This window comes from Ixodes scapularis, unplaced genomic scaffold, assembly GCF_016920785.2.
Source record: "Ixodes scapularis isolate PalLabHiFi unplaced genomic scaffold, ASM1692078v2 PGA_scaffold10__122_contigs__length_95168666, whole genome shotgun sequence".
Classification (NCBI taxonomy): Eukaryota; Metazoa; Arthropoda; class Arachnida; order Ixodida; family Ixodidae; genus Ixodes; species Ixodes scapularis.
The window spans coordinates 15,768,553-15,793,782 of record NW_024609836.1 but is presented as its reverse complement, the minus strand read 5'-3'; the positions used below and the strand labels follow the sequence as shown (position 1 = coordinate 15,793,782).

General features: G+C 47.1%; 1 long non-coding RNA gene across 1 annotated transcript; it reads left to right on the top strand.

The window, feature by feature from the left end:
- The first annotated feature begins 20,875 nt into the window (after positions 1 to 20,875).
- LOC115317980 lies at positions 20,876 to 23,342 on the top strand. Its single transcript, XR_003918151.3, has 3 exons — positions 20,876 to 21,287; positions 22,040 to 22,167; positions 22,761 to 23,342. It is a non-coding gene; the product is annotated as an uncharacterized LOC115317980 (long non-coding RNA).
- Positions 23,343 to 25,230: the final 1,888 nt, after the last annotated feature.

Sequence of the window (25,230 nt, the reverse complement as noted above, 5' to 3'; positions counted from 1 at the left end):
CCTACATATTGAAGGTAATCATTTGGCCGGTGACCATCCCTGCACTTATAAATCAGCCCAGTTTATGTTATTGTCTCTGCACTGTTCCAAATATTCGATCTTCTCGGGAGTCTGTCAAAGGGGAAACAGGGTTTGGAAGTTCGTGGACGAGAGCTCTTACTCAAACCATTGGTACAACCAATACAACTAATAATAATTCGGTGGCGTCGCTAAAACAATATCCACAAAAAAGGCTCCTAAAAGAAATGTTGTTGCTTCTCTGTATAGCACCACTCAGGTTGAAGCGAGTCAAGGCAGTTTCAACACTTTAAAATAGTTAATTCGCTTTTCTTTATTAGTTGACTGTTTAATATGGTCATTAACGTCAACATATTAAAGTTACTACTCTCATCACGTACAATGGTGGGTATACACATTCAGTGAACACACATTGTGCTAACACAACCACGCCAAACATATCTGCTAACAGCACCTGCTGAAGCTTTCCATCATCAGCAAGTGTTGTGGTTGTAGTTCCCGAACCCCGTTTGTGATTGATGTGCCAGAGACTCATCAGGCGTGTTCTTGATAGAAAAATAGAAACAATAACATAAACTGGGCTGATTTATAAGTGCGATGCTGCACAACTGAAGTGGCAAACTAATGAAATGTTGTATTTAGGCACTTCAGTGTACTCCACATCTGCTTGAACTGAACTTCTGATACGTGAGCTTTTCAATGCTTTGGTAGTTTAAGTCAAACTGCCAAAGTATTGCAGTCAAAAGATACTTACTGCCGAATTCAGAAACCTCACTCGAACTACACTCAAACTGAAGGGCCCCTCCAGTTCCTCGAGGAAGGCGCGAGGGCCGGCGCTGGCCAATCGCGACGGCGGATCCGTCCTCGCGATTGGCCACCGCCGGCCCTCGCGCCTTCCTCGAGGAAGTGGAGGGGCCCTTCAGTTTGAGTGTAGTTCGAGTGAGGTTTCTGAATTCGGCGGTTAGAGTATAACGCAACAGTATTTATGATTTCCATGTATTTTAAGAGTATTCGGCACATATTTTTGATCGCTGAATTTTTATTAGTTTTGGAGCATATTTTGCATAAATTAAATAAATATTAAAAAAATATAGGGTAAAGGTATTTTGTGCCTACTAATTTAGTATTTAAATATTTCAGAAGGTATGAAGAGAACTTCAAATATAGTTTAAATAAAGGCATTTTAAAAAGATTCTCAGAAATATATTTTAGAACAAAGTGAAAAAAAGAAGCGTATATTGTCACGAAGGACAAGTGATGAGGCGGCGAATAACGGAGTAAACTGAACGTTTAATCGGGCGAACTTGTGCCCAAGAAGTAAAAGCAGAAAGAAAGATAACAACGGAGCGTCGCGAGCGTCGAAGGCGGCGAAGCAGCACGATCGAACGCTGAGGCGAAAACTGACCCGACAAGATCGCGGGCGGCCTCTTATCTAGAGTGCGTCGCTATCTCGAAGATTGGGCGAAAGCGGCTCGAGCGTCGCGTGATCGGGCGAGAATGAACACGCACTTTCTAGAAAACAAAAGCAGGAATAAATGATAGAAGTTACGAGCGGTACATGAATAAACGAGAACTTTCTGGAGGTCCGTGACCGAGCGTTGCTTTCTCAGCCCTGGGCGCGGCATTATCCCCCCCCCCCCCCCTTTAAAAGTGCATCGTCCCGATGCAGCACAAAAATGGAAAACAAAAAAAACAAAAGGACAGCAGAATTGCTAGCCGGAGTTCACAGTTCACAGTTCACTCGTCGACGAGAGTGGAGAGTCCTATCGTTCGTAATACGGCTTCAGCCGGACGACATGCACCACCTCGGGTCGCGGCTGACGTCTTGCAGATGGGCGCGTTCCGTCGGGTAGAACTTCGTAGTTCAGATCGCCGAGGCGTCGGATGATCTTGTAGGGCCCAAAGTAGCGCTTCAGGAGTTTTTCGCTGAGACCGCGACGACGAATCGGCGTCCACACCCAAACTCTGTCTCCGGGCTGGAAGTGGACGTCGCGGCGACGAAGATTATACCGGTGAGCGTCGACATGTTGCTGGTCTTGAATTCGTAGTCTGACTAGCTGGCGGACCTCTTCTGCCCGTTGAGCAACCACCTGGGCGTCATCGCTCCCGTCATTGACTGACTCGTGCGGCAACATTGAGTCTAGCATAGTCGTCACCGCCCGGCCATACACCAGCTGGAAGGGCGTCACTCCTGTGGTCTCTTGCACGGCTGTGTTGTACGCGAACGTGACGTAGGGCAGCACTTCGTCCCAGGTCTTGTGCTCCACGTCGACGTACATAGAGACCATGTCGGCGATTGTTTTGTTGAGCCGCTCCGTCAACCCGTTGGTCTGCGGATGGTATGCCGTTGTTCGACGGTGTTCCGTGTGGCTTAGACGCAGGATCTCTTGGGTCAACTGTGCCATAAACGATGACCCTCGGTCTGTGATCAGTACTTCGGGGGCGCCATGGCGGAGGACGATGGACTCGATGAAGAACTTGGCGACTTCGACAGCAGTCCCCGAAGGAAGGGCTTTCGTCTCGGCGTAACGAGTGAGATAATCGGTGGCGACGATTATCCAGCGGTTCCCCATCGTCGACGGTGGAAAGGGACCCAGCAAATCCATTCCAATTTGCTGGAAGGGCTCGGTTGGCGGGGTAATCGGCTGAAGGAGACCTGCTGGCTTTGACGGTGGTTTCTTGCGTCGCTGGCACTCATGGCACGATCGTGTGTAGAGATGGACGGTCTTCGGAAGCTTTGGCCAGTAGTACTTGTCACGAATCCGGGCAAGGGTCCTGCTGTAGCCGAGATGTCCGGCCGTTGGGTCGTCGTGGCACGCTTGAAAAATTTCTTCTCGGAGGCTGGCGGGGACAACCAGTAGCCAGGGGGTTTCGCTGGTTCCGAAATTCTTTCTGAAGAGCACGCCTCGCCGCAGGACAAAGCTCGGTAGGTCCCGAGAAAAGACCCGTGGGACAGAGCCTCCTCGACCTTCGAGGCTGTCGATCACGGAGCTAAGTTCCGCGTCGTCGCGTTGCAGTGCCCTCATGTCGGTAGCGTCAAGTGCGCCTAGAAAACGGGCGTCGTCATCGTCGTCCGCGCCGGAGATTGGAGGTTCGACTGGAGCCCTAGACAAACAGTCAGCGTCATTATGCTTGCGGCCGGACTTATGCACAATGGTTACGTCGAATCCCTGCAGTCGAAGGCTCCAGCAAACGAGGCGTCCGGACGGATCCTTGAGGTTTGCGAGCCAGCAGAGGGCGTGGTGGTCTGTGACCACGCGAAACGGGATCCCGTACAAGTACGGGCGGAACTTGGTTATCGCCCAGACGACAGCAAGACATTCTTTGTCGGTCGTTGAATAATTTTGTTCTGCCTTAGACAGCGCCCGGCTTGCGTAAGCGATTACTCTCTCTGCCCCTTCTTGTCGCTGAACGAGTACCGCACCGAGACCGGTATTGCTGGCGTCCGTGTAGATTTCAGTCTCCGCCGACTGGTCAAAATGTCCGAGGATAGGGGGCGACTGGAGCCTTCGCTTGAGTTCGTCGAACGCTTGCTCTTGCTCCTCTCCCCACTGGAACTGCACGTCGTCTTTCGTCAGTTGCGTCAGCGGTGCAGAAATTTGCGCAAAGTCACGAACGAAACGTCTGTAATAGGCGCACAGCCCAAGGAATCTTCGGACGGTCTTCTTGTCTGATGGCTTCGGGAACTCGGCGACAGCGGACGTCTTGGCGGGATCAGGGCTTACACCCTGAGCACTCACGACGTGGCCCAAGAATTTGAGCTCACCATAGGCGAACCGACACTTGGAAGGCTTGAGGGTCAGCCCAGCAGCTTTGAAGGCCTGTAGCACGGCTCGCAGTCGTCTCAGGTGCTCGTCGAATTCGCTTGCGAAGACCACAACATCGTCGAGGTAGACGAGACAGCTTTGCCATTTCAAGCCGGCAAGGACGGTGTCCATAACGCGCTGGAAGGTTGCCGGCGCTGTGCACAGCCCGAACGGCATTACTTTAAACTCATACAGTCCGTCCGGCGTGACGAAGGCCGTCTTCTCACGATCTCGTTCGTCGACCTCAATCTGCCAGTACCCGCTCTTCAAGTCCATCGACGAAAAGTATCGGGCGTGGCGTAGTCGGTCCAGGGTGTCGTCGATGCGTGGCAGTGGGTAGACGTCCTTTTTTGTTACGGCGTTCAGTCGGCGATAGTCCACGCAGAACCGAAGAGTCCCGTCTTTATTTTTCACCAGGACTACCGGTGAAGCCCACGGACTCCTTGAGGGCTGGATAATGTCGTCGTCAAGCATTTCTTGTACCTGCTGCTGGATGGCTTCCCTTTCTTTCACAGAGACCCTGTACGGCGGCCGATGCACAGGGAGTGCGTCGTCATCAGTAATTATCCGATGTTTCGCAACCGTCGTTTGGCGCACTTTCGACGACGTGGAGAAGCACTCACTGAACTCGGCGAGAAGGTCACGAAGTTGTCGTCGTTGTGGGGCTGGGAGGGATGGGTCGATGTCGAGCTGTGAGGACGTGATTGTCTTGTTCTGCGTCGGAGAGGCGTCTTCTGAGATCACGGCGATCGCGGCTGAGTCTTCAATTTCCTCGACGTAGCCCACAGTTGTACCCTTTGTATGGTGCTGCGACTCTTGCCGGAAGTTGGTGACAAGGGCTACGGTGCGCCCGTCCTGGAGCTCTGTTACGCCTCTTGCAATGCCAATCCTTCGTCCGAGGAGAAGTTGGACGCTTCCTTCCAGCAGTGCAACACCGCAGGTGGCTCCTTCGGTCCCGACGGGCACAAAGACACTCGACAGCGGCGGCAGGTTTACGTGGCTGGCGAGGACTCGCACTGCAGCTAACGTCGGTTTGGTATTTTCCACCGCCGGGGCAGGCTTCCGAAGCGTCAGCTTGTTCTCCGCAAGGTCGATGATGGCGCCGTATTCACACAGGAGGTCCATTCCGAGAATGACGTCCCTCGAACAGTCTTGCAAAACGACGAACTTCACAGGGCATGTTTCGCCGTGAATCTCGACGCGAGCGGTGCATCTCCCGACTGGTGTAATCAGGTGTCCTCCGGCGGTTCTTATTTGTGGTCCATCCCATGGCGTCATGACTTTTCGAAGGCGGCGGGAGAGCCTCCCACTCAAGACTGAATAGTCTGCTCCGGTGTCCACGAGTGCCGATGCGTCGATGCCGTCGATCACAACGTTCAGGTTGTTGGACACCGATGCAGGAGCGTCGTTGTGATGCGTGGCGTCGGGAGAGTGGGAGCGCTCCGTCGTTCTTGGAGGCTCTTTACGTCGGTCGTCTTCGGCAACCTCACCTCCAGGGGTTGCCGCGCCTAGTTTCCCCGGCGAGGAGCGAGGGGTGACAGGCTTTCACGTCGGGGTCGGTGCATCGGCGAAGCCGGACGTCGAGGCGATGGCGACCGGAACTCTCGGCGGGAGGCAGGCTCGGGGGACTGAGGTCGTCGAAGGTACTCGTCGATCTCCCGAGGGCGTTCGCCGTAACGGGGGCGTGGGTCATTCGGGTGGAACCCCCGCAGCCCGAGTCGCCGGTATGGGCATTGGCGGTAGGTGTGGTTCGCTTCCCCGCAGTGGAAACACAAAGGACGTCGGTCGGGTGTTCGCCACACGTCGGTCTTCCGAGGTGCGCGGGGATCTTGGGCGGCGTACTGAACCTGGTCGTCGCGGCGGCGGTCGTGCTGCAGCGCAGGAGAACGACGTCGCGGCGGCGCAACATAGGCTGGAGGAGGAGGCGGTGGCCGTCGGGCCACTGCGGCGTAGGTCAGGGCGGGCTCTTCGGGTGGTGCTACGCAGGCAGGAGCCTCCGGTTGAATTGCCCGCTGGACTTCTTCGCGCACCACTTCGGCTATCGACAGCTCAGCCGGCTGGTTGGCAGCAGGCAGCAGTTTCCTGAGCTCCTCCCGGACGATGTCGCGGACAATTGCATGAATATTGTCAGGACGGGCGCCGCCCTCGTCGAATCGGGAAGGTGTCAGCGTCGACGCAACAGGCGTGCCGGCGAGTCGGTTGTAGTGGCTGGCTCGGAATGACAGGGCACGCTCGATGTTGGTTGCCTCGGTAACGAATTCCCCGACAGTTGTTGGTGGGTTGCGAACAAGGCCGCCGAAGATTTCACTCCTCACTCCTCTCATCAGCACGCGCAGCTTCTTCTCCTCGGTGGACTGAGGGTCGGCGCGGTTGCTCAGGCGGAGGACGTCTTCAACGAAGCTGGTGACCGTTTCGTTGGGCCCTTGGGTTCGTACTTGCAGAAGGTCTTCCGCTCGCTGTCGTCGTGTCTGGTTCGTAAATGTGTCTTTCAGGCCAGCGATACAGGTGTCCCACGACGTAAGCGACGCCTCGTGGTTCTCGAACCACTGCCTCGCGGTACCCTCCAAAGAGAAGTAGAGGTTTTGGAGGCGCTGCTCAGTGGTCCATCCATTATGGCGTGCTACACGTTCGTAGTGCTGCAGCCAGTCTTCTACATCCTCATAAATTTCTCCGTGGAACGGCGTCGGCACACGGGGAACCACAGGCAGGAAGACGTAGGACGGTGCTGCTTGGGGGATTTCCGTCGGCTGCGCCGTGGAGTCCATCGTCGGCTTGGGTGGCTTCTTGGCGTTGTGCGGCAGTGGACCAAGCTCTGGTGGTTGTCCTCGGACCCGCTGGCTTGCCCGGGGCCCTGTCTCTTCTTCAAAAGGTCGTCTTGGAGTGGGGCTTGCCGAACGGGTCCTCGGAGGGGTACTGCGAAGAGGCATAAGGTGTTACCCCGCACCTCCACCAAAATGTCACGAAGGACAAGTGATGAGGCGGCGAATAACGGAGTAAACTGAACGTTTAATCGGGCGAACTTGTGCCCAAGAAGTAAAAGCAGAAAGAAAGATAACAACGGAGCGTCGCGAGCGTCGAAGGCGGCGAAGCAGCACGATCGAACGCTGAGGCGAAAACTGACTCGACAAGATCGCGGGCGGCCTCTTATCTAGAGTGCGTCGCTATCTCGAAGATTCGGCGAAAGCGGCTCGAGCGTCGCGTGATCGGGCGAGAATGAACACGCACTTTCTAGAAAACAAAAGCAGGAATAAATGATAGAAGTTACGAGCGGTACATGAATAAACGAGAACTTTCTGGAGGTCCGTGACCGAGCGTTGCTTTCTCAGCCCTGGGCGCGGCAATATTTTCGGTCTATTTTGTGTATGCTTACAATTTGGAACTGTATTTCAAATACACTCAAATTAGAATGTGGTATATTTCAAACGTCTTAGTTTTCGCTAATGGGAGGTTCTCCAAAACAATGTGATCCTTGGGTGTCCTTTGACGCTATACAGTTTTTAAGTGCCTACTCAGTTCCTGAAATGCTTGAATAGATATTGAAAATGTCGGTTTGCGAGCATGTTCGGTTGTGGTAATCGTGGTCTGCTTCGGCTTCGTATGTAATTGCCACATCTTAGGTAACAGATTTTGCCGCAGCCTGAGCTACGCTTCTATCGTAGGCGTCTTTCATTGTGGTTGGTTGCGAGAAATGTGCGGGTACATTCAGAAGCAACCGTAGAACAGACTTTTTTTTATTAGCATTAGACTTTGGGCCTTAGAACCATCTGCTCATTGATGATGGGTGAGAAATGACGCATGTCTTGGGTGTGAAAATCCAAATTGCACACCGTGTTTTTATATGAGCGTGAATTTTCGCTAAGGATTCCATTCTGCCACATTTTCAGCCGCAAATAATACTTTAGAGAGGTAAAAAAATGGCGGCCCTCTTCACTTCTCGATGCATGTGAGACATATCCGCTACGACCGCTGGGAGCGCAGTAGGTCGCAATACTTGCTCATTGAGTGGCGAACGATTCAATCAGGGCTGGTTCGCTGATCTCGCGGCCGCGGCCGCAGCTGCGGCCAAGAGAGATTTTTATGTCACGTGACGAGCACCGAAGGGACAAGAAAGTACCTGGGCCGGTTTGCTCATCTTGCGGCTGCGGACGCGGCCGCGGCCAGGATGGATTTTTACGTCACGTGACCAGCTCCATGGGGACAGGGAAGTACCTAGCGTCCCTGCCTAATGGCGGAGAGATCCGCATCGCTTCAAGCACAAAAGCCTAATTTCGCTCGCATAAACTGATTGGAGGGACTTTCAACTGGAATCTAATTGACTGCTCCTTTATACTGTAGGAGCGGCAGGTAAAGTTACGGCCAGGGAGGGCAAATAGAAGCCAAAATAAAGAAAAAAACCACACGAGATAAAAGCGGTAGCAGTATATTTATATACCTCCGCCGGCGCCGCGCCTCACGCCTTCTGTTGTGGTCGAGAGGTTGAGGCGGCGGCACTTGTCCTCGCGGCGTGAAAGTTCCGGGTTCAAATCCTGCTAGGGACTTATTTTTTTTTTTTTTTGTATTTTGCGCGTGTCTTATTTTTGAACTGTGATCCTTTTTTGGAAATCATCCACTTGCACTACTCCGCCTTACACGCTTTTACTGATAGTCCCACTGTTCAATCGAAACACCGGGAAGAAGAAAAAAAAGATCAACGCAAGTTAACGCGCTAATGCAATCATTTCGTAATGTTCATTAAAAGGAAACCAAGCTAACAGCATCAGTATGACTTTCACACAAGCGGAGCCGAAACAAGACTACTTTCCCCAGCGTTTACAATTTTATCTGCTTTCAAATAACGCTCTTGCTACGATTCCTTTCAATAACAAGAGACGCCTATTTAGAACTAATAAAAACTGCAGTTGTAGCAATTGAAAAAAAAAATCAAAACAAGCAAAAAAAAAAAAAAAAGACTAGCAGCTGTGGATACATTGACTGAGCGAACTCCTACAGGCAAGGCAGCAGGTGAAACGTCTGAGACAGTAGTAAAACTGAACTAAAAGAGATCATACTTTTACTTGCATGGAATGAGATAAAAAGTATATTTATACTCTTTACATTTTGTTGTGGCAATCGTTTTGTAATATTAACACATTACTTGTTGAATTTTAGTTAGACTAGCAGACGATCACGACCAAATGCAAAAATGAATCAGGCATCGACCATCGCAAACCCTCTCTCTCATGCAAACACCTAAACTGACTTTGGATCAAGAAATGGAATTAATTATAATTCCATTTCTTGATCCAAAGTCATTTTAGGTGTTTGCATTAGAGAAAGGGTTTGCGATGGTCGATCCCTGATTCATTTTTGCATTTGGTCGTGATCGTCTGCTAGTCTAACTAAAATTCAACAAGTAATGTGTTAATATTACAAAACGATTGCCACAACAAAATGTAAAGAGTATAAATATACTTTTTATCTCATTCCATGCAAGTAAAAGTATGATCTCTTTTAGTTCAGTTTTACTACTGTCTCAGATGTTTCACCTGCTGCCTTGCCTGTAGGAGTTCGCTCAGTCAATGTATCCACAGCTGCTAGTCTTTTTTTTTTTTTTGCTTGTTTTGATTTATTTTTTTTTTAATTGCTACAACTGCAGTTTTTATTAGTTCTAAATAGGCGTCTCTTGTTATTGAAAGGAATCGTAGCAAGAGCGTTATTTGAAAACAGATAAAATTGTAAACGCTGGGGAAAGTAGTCTTTTTTCGGCTCCGCTTGTGTGAAAGTCATACTGATGCTGTTAGCTTGGTTTCCTTTTAATGAACATTACGAAATGATTGCATTAGCGCGTTAATTTGCGTTGATCTTTTTTTTCGTCTTCCCGGTGTTTCGATTGAACAGGTGGGACTAACAGTAAAAGCGTGTAAGGCGCAGTAGTGCAAGTCGATGATTTCCAAAAAAAGAATCACAGTTCAAAAGTAAGACACGCGCAAAATACAAAAAAAAAGAAGTCCTTAGCGCGGTTTGAACCCGGAACTTTCACGCCGCGACGACAAGTACCGGCGCTTGAACCTCTCGACCACAACAGAAGGCGCGAGGCGCGGCGCCGGCGGAGGTATATAAAAATACTGCTACCGCTTTTATCTCGTGTGGTTTTTTCTTTATTTTGGCTCCTATTTGCCCTCTCTGGCCGTAACTTTACCTGCCGCTCCTACAGTATAAAGGAGCAGTCAATTAGATTCCAGTTGAAAGTCCCTCCAATCAGTTTATGCGAGCGAAATTAGGCTTTTGTGCTTGAAGCGATGCGGATCTCTCCGCCATTAGGCAGGGACGCTAGGTACTTCCTTGTCCCCATGGAGCTGGTCACGTGACGTAAAAATCCCTCCTGGCCGCGGCCGCAGCCGCAAAATGAGCAAACCGGCCCTGGTGTCCTTGCCTACTTCCGAATAAATCCCTGTCACTTCGAGTACAAAAGTCTGAGTTCGCTCGAAGAAACTGAATGCAGAGGCTTTTATTGGATCCTAATTAACTGTCCTTTTATACTTCAGGAGAGGCAGGTAAAGTGATGGTCAGGGAAGGTATGTATGAGCGAAAATAAAGAAAAAAATCACGCGAGAAACAATCGGTGGCTGTATATATCCCTTAGCGAAAGCTAAGACGTTTGAAATATACCACATCCTAATTTGAGTGTATTTGAAGTACAGATCATAATTTTAAGTACACAAAACTAGACAGAAAATATATAGTTAATTTTTTTTTACTTAGTACTAAAATATATTTCTGAAAATGTTTTAAAATACTTTTAGTTAACCTACATTTGAAGTTCCCTTCGTGCGTTCTGAAATATATAAATACTAAATTAGTAAGCGCAAAATACCTTTCACAGATTTCTTAAAATATTTCTTTTTTATTTCATGCAAAATATACTTCAACCCTAATAAAAATGCAGCTATCAAACATATGTGCAGAATACTCGTAAATACTGTTGGGTTATATATTCTAAGCATCTTTTGACTGCAATACTTTGATAGTTTGACTTAAACTACCGAAGTATTGAAAAGCTCGCCTATCATAAATTCACTTCAAGTGGATGTGGAGTACACTGAAGTGCCTAAATAAAACATTTGATTAGCTTGCCAATTGAGTTGAGCAGCATCGCAAGAATAAATCAGCCCAGTTTATGCCATTGTTTCCTTCTTTCTATCAAGAACACACCTGATGAGTTTCTTGAACACCACTCACAAACGGGGTTCGGGAACTACAACCACAACACTTGCTGATGCTGGAAAGCTTCAGCGAATGCTGTGAGCTGATATTTTTGGCGTGGTTGTGTTGGCACAATGTGCGTTCACTGAATGTGTATACTCACCATTGTACGTTATGTGTGTAGTGACTTTAATATGGTGACGTTAATGACCATATTAAATAGTAAACTAGTAAAAAATAGCAATATAACTATTTTAAAGTGAAGAAACTGCCTCGAATCGCTTCGTCCTGAGTGGTGCTATGCAGAGAAGCAATAAGATTTCTTCTAGGAGCAGTTTTAGTGGATATTGTTTTAGCGACTGCGCCAAATTATTATTAGTTGTACCAATGCATTTTAGGGCCGGTTGCACCAACATCGCTTATCTTAACCCAAAGCGGCGCTTTCCTAAGCCGGCTTAGCGCCCTAAACCGAGCTTAGGTAAGCACGGGTTTAAATTCCGGTTGCACCAAGGTTAAGCCGGCTTTACAGACGCGCCCCTAGCTAAACGCTGGATTTGCGTAGGGAATCTAGGGACAAACAGAGCAAACTAGGGAACGCTCAGAGCGACGAATACGATTGGCGGAGAGGAATCACGTGATGTAAAAAAAAAAAAAAAAAAAAAAAAAAAACTGCCGTAGTAGTTGTCGTTGGCGTCTGCTTTTGGCTGTATTTCTTCGGTGAGTAACAAATAAAGGTCTCCAAATTCAATCATTTTTTCATTTAACTTGCAATAACAGAAGTCAAAGCTTCAAATAAACACGAATGCTCTTTACATTTGTGATTGTGTGTTTAATATCGGTTGATAACAGGATATTTTGACAGTGGTAGTAGTTTTCGTGCTCACATTTTGAGGCGAAGGAGCCATCGGGGGCCCCAAAACTCACCGAACGCGAGAAGGACACTCTACTCACTACATCGCTGAAGACAAAACATCATGGATATAAGTAGGCAGGTAAGATGACTACTAAAACCAAGTCAAGCCTGAGACCGATAAAGTTCAAAACAGTGACGAACTCGCCACGGCAGCTGCGAAAATGCCCGGAAATCGTCGAATAGAAGTCGTCGAGAGGTCAGGTCACGAGACCTTGCATCGACGGTACTCGTTGCTATCAGCAAGGTGACAGAACTGCACTGTACCGTCGTTGAACATCCCCTGCAGCCTCAAACGGATTTCAGTTTCACACTGTCGAGTTCAGAAAAAAAAAAAACTCCCACTAGTACATCACATCGCGCCGATAAGAACGGTCGTCTCTTCGCATCACCTGCCCCAGCCTGCCCCGATACAGCAATGACCGAATCTAACATAGTAGTCGTTACGATTTGTCGTCGCCACGAATGAAAGATATAAAGCAAAATATTCCTAAAAAATTGCGATCACCAAAAAAGTTACGGAGGACACAACAAGGCGCAACTTTCAACTGAATTTTATTGAAAACGTGTTCCGGTATATAGTCTCAACCATCGTCACAATGAAAACAAACGACAAAAGTAAAGGGAAAACACCATCACAGAGCACAACTCGGAAACAACAGTATCTCGTTCTCGGGAAACGAATGAAAGATATAAAGCAAAGTATATAAAAAATGCGATCACCAACAAAGTTACAGTTATGAAACGATACTGTTTTCTGAAGCCAAGATTCTACTTGCGAGATAAGGAAAATTCACTGAAGATTGTCTCAAAACTCAGAAAACGAAAGAAATTGAATTTTCGCTGTTTTATTACTTAAAAGCGCCGCAATCTAATGCAAACGGCAGAGGTGTCGACAATCAGCTGATCGTCGAGATCATGTAGTGCCACTATTCAACGCGCTGATCAGATTGAAGGATACGCGCTGCAAGTGTAAATAAACAAGGTGGTAAATAACAATACGTTACAGCTATGCGAAAATTAGTAAGTACATACGAATAAGCTCGTTGACAGAAGAACCAACGGGAATACAGACGTGAGCCCCACAGCTCCGTACGTTTCTCGGTTAGGGCTAACACGCCCTGAAAGTGGAGAGCCAACTTGAAAACAGGGGTCGATAAACACTTCACGCGACAATATTTTGCATCCTTGTCACAATCAAAAGTCATTTTGTCGACACTTTCACGCTGATGTAGCCTAAAACACTTTGCACAACCAATTTCGTCCACCGCGTCGACCGTGACAAACCAGCCGCCATGTTTTTAATCCAGGATTAAGAAACAACCAGAAGCAAAGCGCCCAATGTTGGGCGCTTAAGTTAAGCGTAGTTTAGTGCTAGGTTTAGCGATAAGCGAGTTTGGTGCAACCGAACGAAACCGAAACTAAGCTTAAGTTCGCGGCTAAGCTCCGCTTTGCGCTAAGGGACGTTGGTGCAACCGGCCCTTAGTAAGAGATATCGTCCACGAACCTGATAACACTGTTTCCCTTTTGACAGACTCCCGACGAGACGATCGAATGCTTGGAACCTTAATAATTGCAGAGGTGGTCACCGGCCAGATGATTACATTCTATAAGTTGGCTATATAAGGCTTTAGAGCAGTCAGCGAGAGAGTGATTCAGGTGTTCACTGCGTCGTGATGTTTGTGTTTGTGTTCGTTTCTAATGCGTAGTTGTAGGATGGTATTTAGTACCACAGGGACACCGTTTACTTCAATATAAAAAGATGTGTAGTCGGTTTTTAATGCACAAATGGCATCTAGGGGAAGGAATTATAATTTTGGTATATCTGAAATCTTTTCTGATTAATATTAATGATATATTTTGAATACGTTACGCGTGTATTTTGAATGTGAACGAAATACTACAGAATGAATACAAAATGAATATTTTTATTCAATATATTTCAACTTTGTTTCAAGTACGGGCTTTCTTTGCTAAGGCTATTTCTATACCTGTGCCGGCGCCAGAGACTCAAACGTTTACGGTAGTTGAGAGGAAAATGCAGCGAATGTAGTTTTGCGTCCCAAAATGTCTGGCTACCCTACCTGTTGCGTGTTTTTCGCCATTTTCAGTTCTGCAGCACCCGTAATTTTTCAATCGTTTTTTAAACAATTCCTGAACCATTCCACCGACATACTCACCGACCGACGGACGGAACAATTACAACTGATTTCCGGACTCATTAACACCCTTTGTCTATGTGAGCCAACATTGAGACACGTCATCTAGGTCGGGACGCCTTGCTCGGTGTGAACGCATGTATCGGCAGTAGTGCGTAATAATGCTCCAAGACCACCTTAATTATCTTGACGCGTTTGACGATTTCGAGGTGCAGCAGTGATTCCGCTGTGGATACGACGGCATCAGGTATCTGGCGGAGCTACTTCAGCCAGACCTGAAACCACGAACGCGCCGCAGTTAAGACGTTTTTACGGAGCAGCAGATGATTGTTGCGCTTCAGTTTTTTGCTACCCGGAACTTTCTCATCACGGCTGACGACTACGTGCACGTTTACGAATCCACCCCTATTGAAAATATTTTTTTTACCGGAATGTCATTTCCAGTAAGTCTATTTTACTGGATTATGGGACTGTTTTTACTTCCAGTAAAGCCAAAGTTTACCGGATTGTCGCCGAATTTTTTTACTGGAATGTCACCGGTTGTTTTACTGAAACATTATCGGACTTTTACCGGAATCCCACCGGTTGTTTTACCAGAATGTCACCGGATTCTGACCGAAAGTTAATTCCAGTAAAAATCTATTTTACTGGATTATGGGACTCTTTCACTTCCAGTAAAGCCGGAATTTACCAGAAGATGGCCAGATTAACCGGAATGTACTGTGTTTTTCTTTCTTTTTTTGGACGTCAACGGAAGGTACTTTGGAGGAAGCCTGTGAACCGTGGTTGGTTTATGTTTACCAGATGTTCGACGATTCGGTAACAATTAAAGTGGTTAGTTCATATAGACCTAAAGGTTTTATGTATTTATTTAACAGGGTCGGTACCAGTGAAACAATTTGCACAGCTGTAGACAAAAGCAATCAGACCAAATACGAACAACCAAGTTCTTTGCCGCAAATTATATCTTTCAAGGTACTCACAATGCCGCTGGGTAAATTCGTAGACGCACGGTAGTTCAACTCATGAAACCGCGCAGGTGCACCACACCGACACACACCGGTATACTGTCAGCAGCACGTGTAGCGAAAACCACGAACGCGCGGAGCGAACATCAGCCACCGTTGAGAAATCCCGGGCACACTCACGATGTCGTCCCTGATGCCGTCGCCGCGGGTGCACCGGGCGTCAGTAGCACGCTTAGCGAAAACCACGATCGCGCGGACCGAACATCCCCCGCCAGTGAGAAATCCCGGACACACTCACGATGTCGTCCCTGATGCCGTGGCCACGGGTGCATCAGGCGTCATTATCACGCTTAGCGAAAACCGCGATCGCGCGGAACGAACATCCGCCGCCGTTGAGAAATCCCGGGCACACTCACGATGTCGTCCCTGACGCCGTCGCCGCGGGTGCACCAGGCGTCAGTAGCACGCTTGGCGAAAACCACCAACGCGCGAAACGAACATCCGCCGACGTTGAGAAATCTTGGGCACAGTCTTTTTCGCTCGCTGGATGCTTCTGAAGACGGACGGACTAAGAGGCGTAAGAAACAGGTCAATGAAAAATATATTCTTTTCATCTGCACGCTGCGTTGGAAGATACAGCTCGCAAACATGGATCGATAAGCCGAGACTGAGCGTTCGCTCCTGGCCGGCCGCTGCTCGTTGACGGACAAAGAAACCGGTTTTCTCAAAAAATAATGTCAGCAAAACGACCTTCTTGCATTTTCCCCACGAACCCAATGCGAGGGAGAGAGGGCGCGTGGGGACTCGTCCTTGGTGGGAGGCGCCATAATTAAACGCCGAGTCCCCGACACGTCTCGGCTCCCCCCCCCCCCCCCCCCCCCCCCCGTCCCGTCGGCTACAGAAGCGAGTCACCCGTTTCGGGTAAGATTTCTAGGAAAGCCGGGCCGTCTGCATTGCATACGAAAGGGCCTGCCGGTGACAATTCCAGTCAAATATGTTTGCCGGCAAATAATTACCAAGGACTGGTAAACTGGTTTGGGATGAAAACGGGTGAAAGTGCCCTCCTTTTTGAATCATCAAAACAATTCACTGCACGCACTTCTTAAGGATTGCAACGTCGTCCCGAGCTAAAACCCGCACTCACAAGAATGCCGCTCGAGTGGTCTCGTACCTGCTCCGGCCCAGACTTTTGCCTGCCGCAAATACCATGTTGCCGGTGATCGTTGCCCACCTCTTTGGATCGTCAAAACAGTTCGCTGCACGTACTTTTTGCAGAATTGCAACGTCATTTCAAGCTAAAACACGCACTCGCGAGAATGCCGCTGCATTGGCGGCCGCCATTACAAACACAGTCCCCCTGCTCGTCTTGGCTTCCATGACTTCAGCCGCCCCCCTTGCGTCGGCTTCCAGTGATGTTCGGTGTCCGGCAAACGAGAGTGGCTTCCGGTAAGATTTCAGCGGCGGGCAATCGAAAGTGGTTCCAGTATAACTCCCAGCAAAAGTGGCTACGCTGGTTTCTGGTAAAAATGAGTGGAAATTAACCCGTTTCCGCCGAATGTCACGGGAAGTTTTTGCCGGATTTTAACCGTAAGTGTCTCCGGTGAAAGGTCCAGTGAAATCTGGTTACTGGAAGTGGCGGCCGGTAATGTTTCAACCAAAAAACTGGTAAACTACGCTGGTTTGTGGTGAAAATGAGTGGAAATTAACCCGTTTCCGCCGAATGTCACGGGAAGTTTTTGCCGGATTTTAACCGAAAGTGTCTCCGGTAAAAGGTCCAGCGAAATCCGGTTACTGGAAGTGGCGGCCGGTAATATCTCCACCAAAAAACTGGTAAACTACGCTGGTTTCTGGTGAAAATTGAGTGGAAATTAACCCGTTTCCGCCGATTGTCACGGGAAGTTTTTGCCGGATTTTAACCGTAATTGTCTCCGGTAAAAGGTCCAGCGAAATCTGGTTACTGGAAGTGGCGGCCGGTAATATTTCCTCCAAAAAACTGGTAAACTACTCTGGTTTCTGGTGAAAATGAGTGGAAATTAACCGGCTTCCACCGAATGTCACTGGAAGTTTTCGCCGGATTTTTCAATAGGGACGGCATAGCGTCCCTACTGAAAAAACCCATTTGGCGCCTATATGAAAATAAACGGGTTCATACCGGTAGCAGTTTAACCATACCGGTCACCAGTTTGTCAAAGGGGTCGCCCGTATGGTTCAAAGGGGTCCCCCGTATGAGCCATAACGGTCACCTATTTGGACAAACAGGTCACTCCTTTGGCAAACGGGCCGCTCGTATGGCCAAATGGGTCGCTCGTTTGGGCAAATGAGTGACTCGTTTGGGCAAAGTTTTCGCACGTTTGCTCGAACCGGTGACCATGTTGCAAAATGCACCGGTTTAATCAAACGGCTCTCCGGAGCTCGTTTGATACTGAACGTACAGATCGGCGGCGTGGGCACGCCTAGCGTTTCAGCCGTGGCAGCCAATATTTCCGGAAGGCTGGGAGCGCCGGTTCATCGATTTCAGATCGTCCGCGTAATGCAAGTAATTATATTTATATTTCAATTGCGCTGATGTTCGCTTATACTGCAACTAAAACTAACATCTTTTTTTTTGTTGTTGTTTTACGTAAACGCGCGACGTTGGTAAGCCGATGTTTTCGACAGAACTTTGAGACTTTGTCCATCTTTGCTGCCTCAATTTACTTATTCAGCTCGAATCTCTCTCGCAGAAGACGCGACCACGTGAAAGAATGTACGTCTAGACTCCGTTTCACTTTAATTCAAGACGCAGCGAAGGTAGCACGCGTACACGCGGCTGCAAGAACATCGAGCATTGCGAGAGCACGCCCGCCGATGCAGCAGTCAAACTACACTGTAGTCAAACTACGAGCTCCCGCAGAGTGCTTTCTTCGCTCGGGCGCAAGCCGAGCTTTTGGCCGCCCCGCCGCCATTTCCAAGATTCAAGCGTGCTAAAAGGCGCGCGCGCGCGCGCGCGTGCGTGTTTTTTTTTTTTTTTCGAGCTCACAAAAACACATCTCTCTGGAATGCCTGGGGAGAGGGAGAGGGGCTATCCCTGTGGTCCTCGCCCCCTCCCTCCTCTCTTGTCACCCGTCACGTGACCCGCACCCCCGCGCGAGCTACACGCTGATAAGCATCGAGATCCGGAAGGGTGCGCCTAGCAGCCGCTTTTTTCTTTGTCTGCTTGTTGTCAGTTCCAGCTCGAACTTAGCGCGTCCACCTGCTTCGATCTGTCGCCTAACCCTGCGGTCTTATTAGGATGTCTCTCGACAACGTATTGGATGTGCACCAAAGCTATCAGTGTTCGAAAAGTCCTACGTCTATACAGGTTTGCAAGTTCGGCTTCAGGGCGCTGCCATCTTGCTCGCTGGGGTGCGCTTGGACGCGTCCTAATCCGATTACGAAGCCTTGCTAAGGTGACATAATCGGACTATGGCCGCGCCCAAGCGCACCCCATTGGGCAAGATGGCGGCGCCCTGAGACCGGACTTGCAAACGTGTATATCGGCAACAAGCGATTCTTCGATGAAGTCAGGAAGTCTTGCGGTTTGGTTGGGTTCGGCAACTGACAGCTTGTGCGCCACACCGTGTTGAAACTTCCAAGAAGCCGTTCCCTCTCATTTGTGTTTGTGTGATTGTCCTGCTTTGACCGTGTCGACAACTATTACAACTTACACCTTTCAAGTCCGCTATTTTTATGGTAAGTGCACCGCAACCTACTTCTTGGCAACGATTGACCGTTCTTCTACTCATACTCTTCCAGATTATCTATATAGTTATGCAGCCACTATTCTCGCGGCAGCCGGACGAATAATTTCCCGAAAGTTTACCTTCGATCATAGTCTAGAATTACCTCGGTTCTTGTTTGGTTTGCTATCTTCTCAGTTGTATAAAAGCTTAGAGTGCCTCTCACATTTCACAGATCGCTTGCACGTTTGTACTTGTCTACAGAAGACGTAATAAACTTTGAGGAGAATAAAAAAAAATCGATTGTGTCTGTTTTTCTGTCCATCTGCAAGCACCTACGTGAGCACATTTGTTCTACGTGTTTCCTCCCTGTTATAAATAGGTTTATGAGTTTCGGAACGTCTTAAATAAGTTTAATATAACCAACCTACCAGACGATCCCCGTTTACGGCTAGCGCATAATTTCCCGATTCGAATGGCACGTCCAAACGTGTGGTCACGTGCAAGATCGAACGGGCACCTGTATCAAACGGGCAACCGTATCAAACGGGCACCTGTATCAAATGGGTACCGTTTCGAGCGGGTACCGTTTCAAACGGCTACCCGTATCCCATAATCACGTTTGATCCAAACGGGTCGACAAGTTTGCACCCTTTTGATTTACCAGTTTGCCACCCGCTTGAATTTCAAATGGTTTTTTTCAGTAGGGGCATAATGAAGAAGTTGGTTCCAGCACTAGCCCGTCATGCGGAGAGGTCAATACGGTAAGTGGCAGCATATTTATACCCTTTGTGGCGTTTAACTGGGCTATAATAAAGTCCTTGATTTCTGAGCAGAACCTATGGGCGCAAGTGAGCTGGTGCGTGTCTAGATACACATGGCTAGATGACAAGATACACAGCCATCTGCTTCAAACTAGATGGCAATGCAACTAGATGTCGGAGCAACTTTTTTTTTTCTCAGTCAAAGTATTTGTAGCTTTTTACAAGCCACTAAAAATGGGTAACATATTTCTTTTCTATCTTTAATATTCAGTGTGTTCCTGCGATGACCCACGACTTCAATTATATTAGGTGGTTGTGTCTAAACTACCGAAAACTGCACGTGACCAGGTCCAGGAGAAGAGAGTGATCGCAACTCAAACCGGCCAGTTCTCGATCAGCTGTTTTAAGGGCGGAAAGAAAACGAATTTCGAGCCTCAAAACGTTTTCTGGGCAGTTGGACTCACGTACGACATGTGCAAATAAAAACCTTGGCGAGAAAAATACCCTGTCAGTATCTCTTTATGATTGCCGACGCACGCTATTGTAAAGGCCCGTTGACACACTTGCTAACGAGTATACGACCGAGTGAGACAAGACCGATTTTTAAGTGTTTTGCAATGGCGTAAAACCAGATTCTCTGCTGCAGAGCAGTTCCAAAGCTGTAGAAAAAGTCAGACCGGTCTCTTCTCAGCCGGTCCTACTCGGTTGCAAGTGTGTGAACGGGCCTTTAGTGTATGAGTGACGAGAGCGATGCTTGCAGATTCGGAAAGCGTTAGAGCATCCATAATTGTAAATCTTCAATAGTTTCGCAATCAGATACATACATGAAAAGTAATACAAAAATGGGCGATCGCATAGCCCTACAAACCAAATGCTATGTTTCTCCTCTCAGGCACCAATGTGAATGTGTTGTAATTCCTATTAAGAAGGAACAACTTTTGACCAATATACAGTTTCTAATTTGTTCTTCCCTTTGTACAATGTTAGAAAATGCATTCATTTACGAGTGCTCGCGATTTCTCGAGCTCATACCTATCGATAATTTAAACAACGACGAATGAAACATTTTGTAGATTTCCCACAAGAGAGATTAATTTTAAAAGGGGAACACAGAATGGATATACTTTGGTATTTCAAAACAGTAATTGGGCGTATTTGTGAAAGTGCTTTTTGGAAGTCTCCACAAAGTGGGTAAATGTGACAATCTAACAACGATTTGACAGCACAGATTCCATTGCAAACAACAAATATTTTAATGCAGGTGACCAAATGAATTCATAATGGAACAGCGCGAATTATTGCAAGGACAGGAGAGGGAACTGGACAGGACGAGCGCTGCCCACTCGCCCAGTTATCCTGTTTACTGACCAAATGAAACTGAGGCGGCTGAGGTGCAGCAGCAGTTCCTAGAAGTGGCGGGCTTCCCTTCCGCTGTGGGTGCTTTGGATGGTTCGCACTTTCGGATTCAAGATCCGTCTGACCTCAAAGCAGCGTGCGTCAACCGCCATGGCTACCACTCCATCAACGTGCAGCTGGTGGTGGGCGCTACATACCAAATTCGCCATGCGATAGTAAGGCGGCCTGTTAGTGAAAACGACTCCAAGGTCTTCCAGAAAAGCGCCCTTCTCGGAAAGTTAGCCAATTGAACCTACGACAGTTGCTGCTACGTGACAGCGGATATGCGTGCGAGCCATGGCTCATGACACCCTTCCTGGTGTCCTCGTGATTGCCGGAGGAAGAGTACAACAAAGCTCACATCACAACCAGGTGTATCGTGGAAAGGTAAGCAGATACATTAGCATGATTTTGGCCATTATTGCCATCTAAGTGGTTCAAACTCTTTATATCTTAATCCCACAGTCATTCTCAATCATCTGTCAGACATTTGGTAGGATAAATGCAGACAGAAAGGCAGCGAAGTATATCTAATATGACTGTGAAAAATGCAAACAATTGGTGACGGCACTTAATAAATAAAAATGAAACCTTTAAATAATTTAGTCTTCTTCTTCTGCCCTGCATCCTGCTTAAACTTGGCTAAAAGTGGGCTTCATCAACTAAAAAAGTGAGCATTACATTCATTTCCGCATTTATTACAACATAGCTTTTAGCTGAAAAGTTATTTTTGCTATTTATGGCGCAGAATGCTATAGAAAGAAATCAGTTTTTTGCTTCCAATTATCATAATTTTTAGTCTTTTCACATATATTGAAGATAATCTAAGAGGGTAAGAAGTTTGTATATGACAAACTAAATATAGTTTTTTTGTGCCAAAAGTGCAGGGGGTGCCATTAGTGCATTCTCCAAAAGTCAATTTGGCTTTGGTACAACGATGCGATGAGCAATAAGGAGGACCCTTAAAATAAAAGGTTGGCCCCTGTAGCTCATTATTCATACTGCTGCATCCGGCCAGTTTTGGAGAACCATTGGCCAACTGAAACTACAATTTCACTTTCTGCACGCTGAGCTCCGGTGCTACTGAAGAAATGCAGCAACATCGTGGCTGCCTGCTGCGTCATCCACAACCTTTCCAGGTGGTTTCCATGCAGCCTCCCCAGGACTTTCCCTGCCAAGTGATGTTCCCACTGACCCCATAGAAGCAATACGGCAAGACAGCTTGGGCAGCCGAGCTACAATTGTGGCCCGGTTTTTTCTCATAAATGTAAGTGTAATTATCCCATATTGCGTGACAGGTACTCGTTGACATCATGTTCTAAAGTAAAGGATTCACCTTTGTTATTTAAAGTTGTTAGCTATACCTCTTTTGCATGTTGCATTTCGGCGTTGTCTCAAAGAGAAGAGTAGGATGGTGACAAGAGGATAAAAATAACAGCATTTTTATTTGTATACTGAACGACTACAAGATACTGCATCAAACATAACACCAAAGTAACATTGCCGAAAAAGTTCTAAAATTATACCACAGTGTGTTTGTTTCATTTGACAGTTATATCTGGCAGCAAGTCACGTACCATTGCCATACCCATAATAAATGCTGCCACTGCGAAAAAAAAAAAATCTTTTTTGTTAGTTCTCGTGTATATCTCCAAGCTTCTTATTCGAAATTCAACCTTGATATTTTTTTAGTTTAAATAGCTCTGCCTCTCCTGCACTAACGATACGCTACGCAATCGCAAGCTCGTCGTAATATTTCTTTGCCGCCATGGCGGCTGTGATTACTACTTGAGCGGCGTCCAGTGCCCTCTTGGCGACTACTCTGTTTAACTTTATGCTGTCTACTTCATTTTCTTGCAGTTCCTCCCTTCGCCGCTAGAAACAATGCGCAGTCGACCTGCACCATCGATTTGGTCAGACGCCTGGAGGAGAGAGAGGCTCGTTTGTCCCAAAGCCAAGGTTTCTGGGGTGGCCCCCTTCCTACCTTGCAGCCCGTTCGTCCAGTGACAGCAGAACGTCACCAGAGCAAATACTGTACAGAACCTGGTTGATGCTGATTTTAGTCGAGTGCTAAAAAGGCACACATTTTCCGTTGTTACAAAATTTCACAGTTTCCGGCAGCCCATCTTTGTGTTAGGTATTTTTACGCAGTATAGGTAGAAGTGGTAACGCCTTATCCAATTTGCAGTCCTGTGCAGCCTGTTTATAGTGAAGCCAGTGTCATTTGAAAATCATCTTTTAATTATCCGAAACTTCACTCTACCTTCACCTCGAATACATTTGGTTCCTGTGAAAAAGCAAATATTAAACATTACTTAACTATATTCATATCGTCTTTATGCTATGTACGGCTAGAGTTTTTTTTTTTAGCATGTGTAAGTAACAAGCATATATTTTTGGTTGAATTAACTGCCTGTTCTTTGTGCTTTTTCACAGTTTACATGCATTTACACACCATAAGAGAGCAAACAGCCTTTTTGCAAGCTTTCTACAAATTCAATTCAAATTCTCCTGTTTTGCCACAGCGACCGTGCAGTCATAAAATAAAACTCTTCTCATCTGTTGATTTAAAAAGTTTATGTCCACCACCTTCCCAAATGAAAAATATTTTATGACATTCGGTTTCTGCTGTTTTCCTGCTGGTTTCCGAGTTAAGAAAATGAAGAAAACACGGAAGATTACGTAAAAAATTCCAAATAAACACTTTCATATGATAAGTTCCACTGTGCATTCCGAAATTTAGGCCTTATTCATAAAATATTACTGAAATATATAGACATATTGGCCACTGGGCCTTAGTGAGCAGCTTGATTTTAGTGAAGACTGAAGCAATGATAGTTGCATACTCTTCGGTGTCGCCGAAAATGACGTCATCCAGATCAATCAAATTCGGTGAGTCCTCTTCAATGACGTCAAGCACAGCCTGGAAGATGGGCGTCACTACATGCGGGTCGGTTGGGGCCAGCACCTGCTGAGTTAAGGCATAAGAGTGTTCTAAATGTAAAGACAACAGTCCTTGACAGGTCAAGAGCGAAGGGAGAGGAAAATGAAAAGTGTGGAAAAAAGGAAGCAAGCGAAACGCTACAGAGGGAGGCGGAAACCTCCTCTCCTCTCTAGCGCCCCCTGATTCCTCTTCCCCACCCTTCTTTCCTCTCTCCCTTCATTCTTGACCTTTCACCGAGCATAGTTTTCTCCCAGTGAACTCAACACGTCTTTTGCTAGTACTCCACATATTCCACTATATTAGAGTGCCTGCGGTGAAGCGTAAGAAGCAAACTAAATTAGCATGGGTTTGTTAGTCACTCCGCTGGGTATCTGAGTTTATATCCTACACTTGTTGGTAGTACCAAGTTTTTTTTTTTTTGGAATACTCTGTTTTACCGCTGGTTCAAGCACTATTCTTTGTCAGAATATAGACAAGGCCCTATGAGCTCAATAAAAGTATGGGGTGAGTAGTTCTGACTCACTAGTTCGTTGTTCATGCGCTCGGAAAAGCGCATACATGCATCTGGCTTTCTTCAACAAGTTCCGCCATGCCTCCTGCAGCTGCCGTGCACTCCGCGGAAAACTTATGTCGTTGACGATATCTTCCCATGCCTGTATCTTCGTTCGCCAGGTACTGTGCTGCTGAATTTCTCTAGAATTCGTTGTTTTCGTTTTCCAATTGCTCTAAATAATTATATTGGTGGATCCAAAGTCAGTTTAGGTGTTTGCGCTTCGGAGATGATTTGCGATGTCGATGCCTGATTAATTTTGGCATTCGGTTGTGGTCATCAGTTATTTTAACTAAAATTCACCAAGTAATGTGTTAATATTAGAAAACGATTGGCATAACAAAACTTGAAATGTAAAAATGTAACGTTTATTACATTCCATGCAAGTAAAAGTATGATCTCTTTTATTTTGATTTTACGACTTTCTCACACGTTTGACTTGCTGCATTGCCTGTAAGAATGCGCTTAATTAATGCATCCACGGCTGCTAGTTTTCTTTTTTTTGTGTGTGTGTGTGTTGAGTTTTTTGGTTTCTTTTTAACACAACTGCAGCGTGTATTTGTACTAAATAGGCGCCTTCCGTTATTGAAGAGTCGTAGCAAGAGCGTTTTATGTTAAAGGAGCTATGCAACAATTTTTGTGCTTTGCGCAAATACCGCTTAAAGCGGATCCCTAACGTTAATGACCTACGAAACACGCGTTCGTTTTTCACTACACGCAATAGAAGTCCCAGAAAAAAATTAAAGAAATGCGAGCAGCGTTAACCCCCTCACCTCGCAGCCAGAACAAGCGGCCACGTGATCTGGAGCCGATTATATGCCGCCAGTGTTGATCAT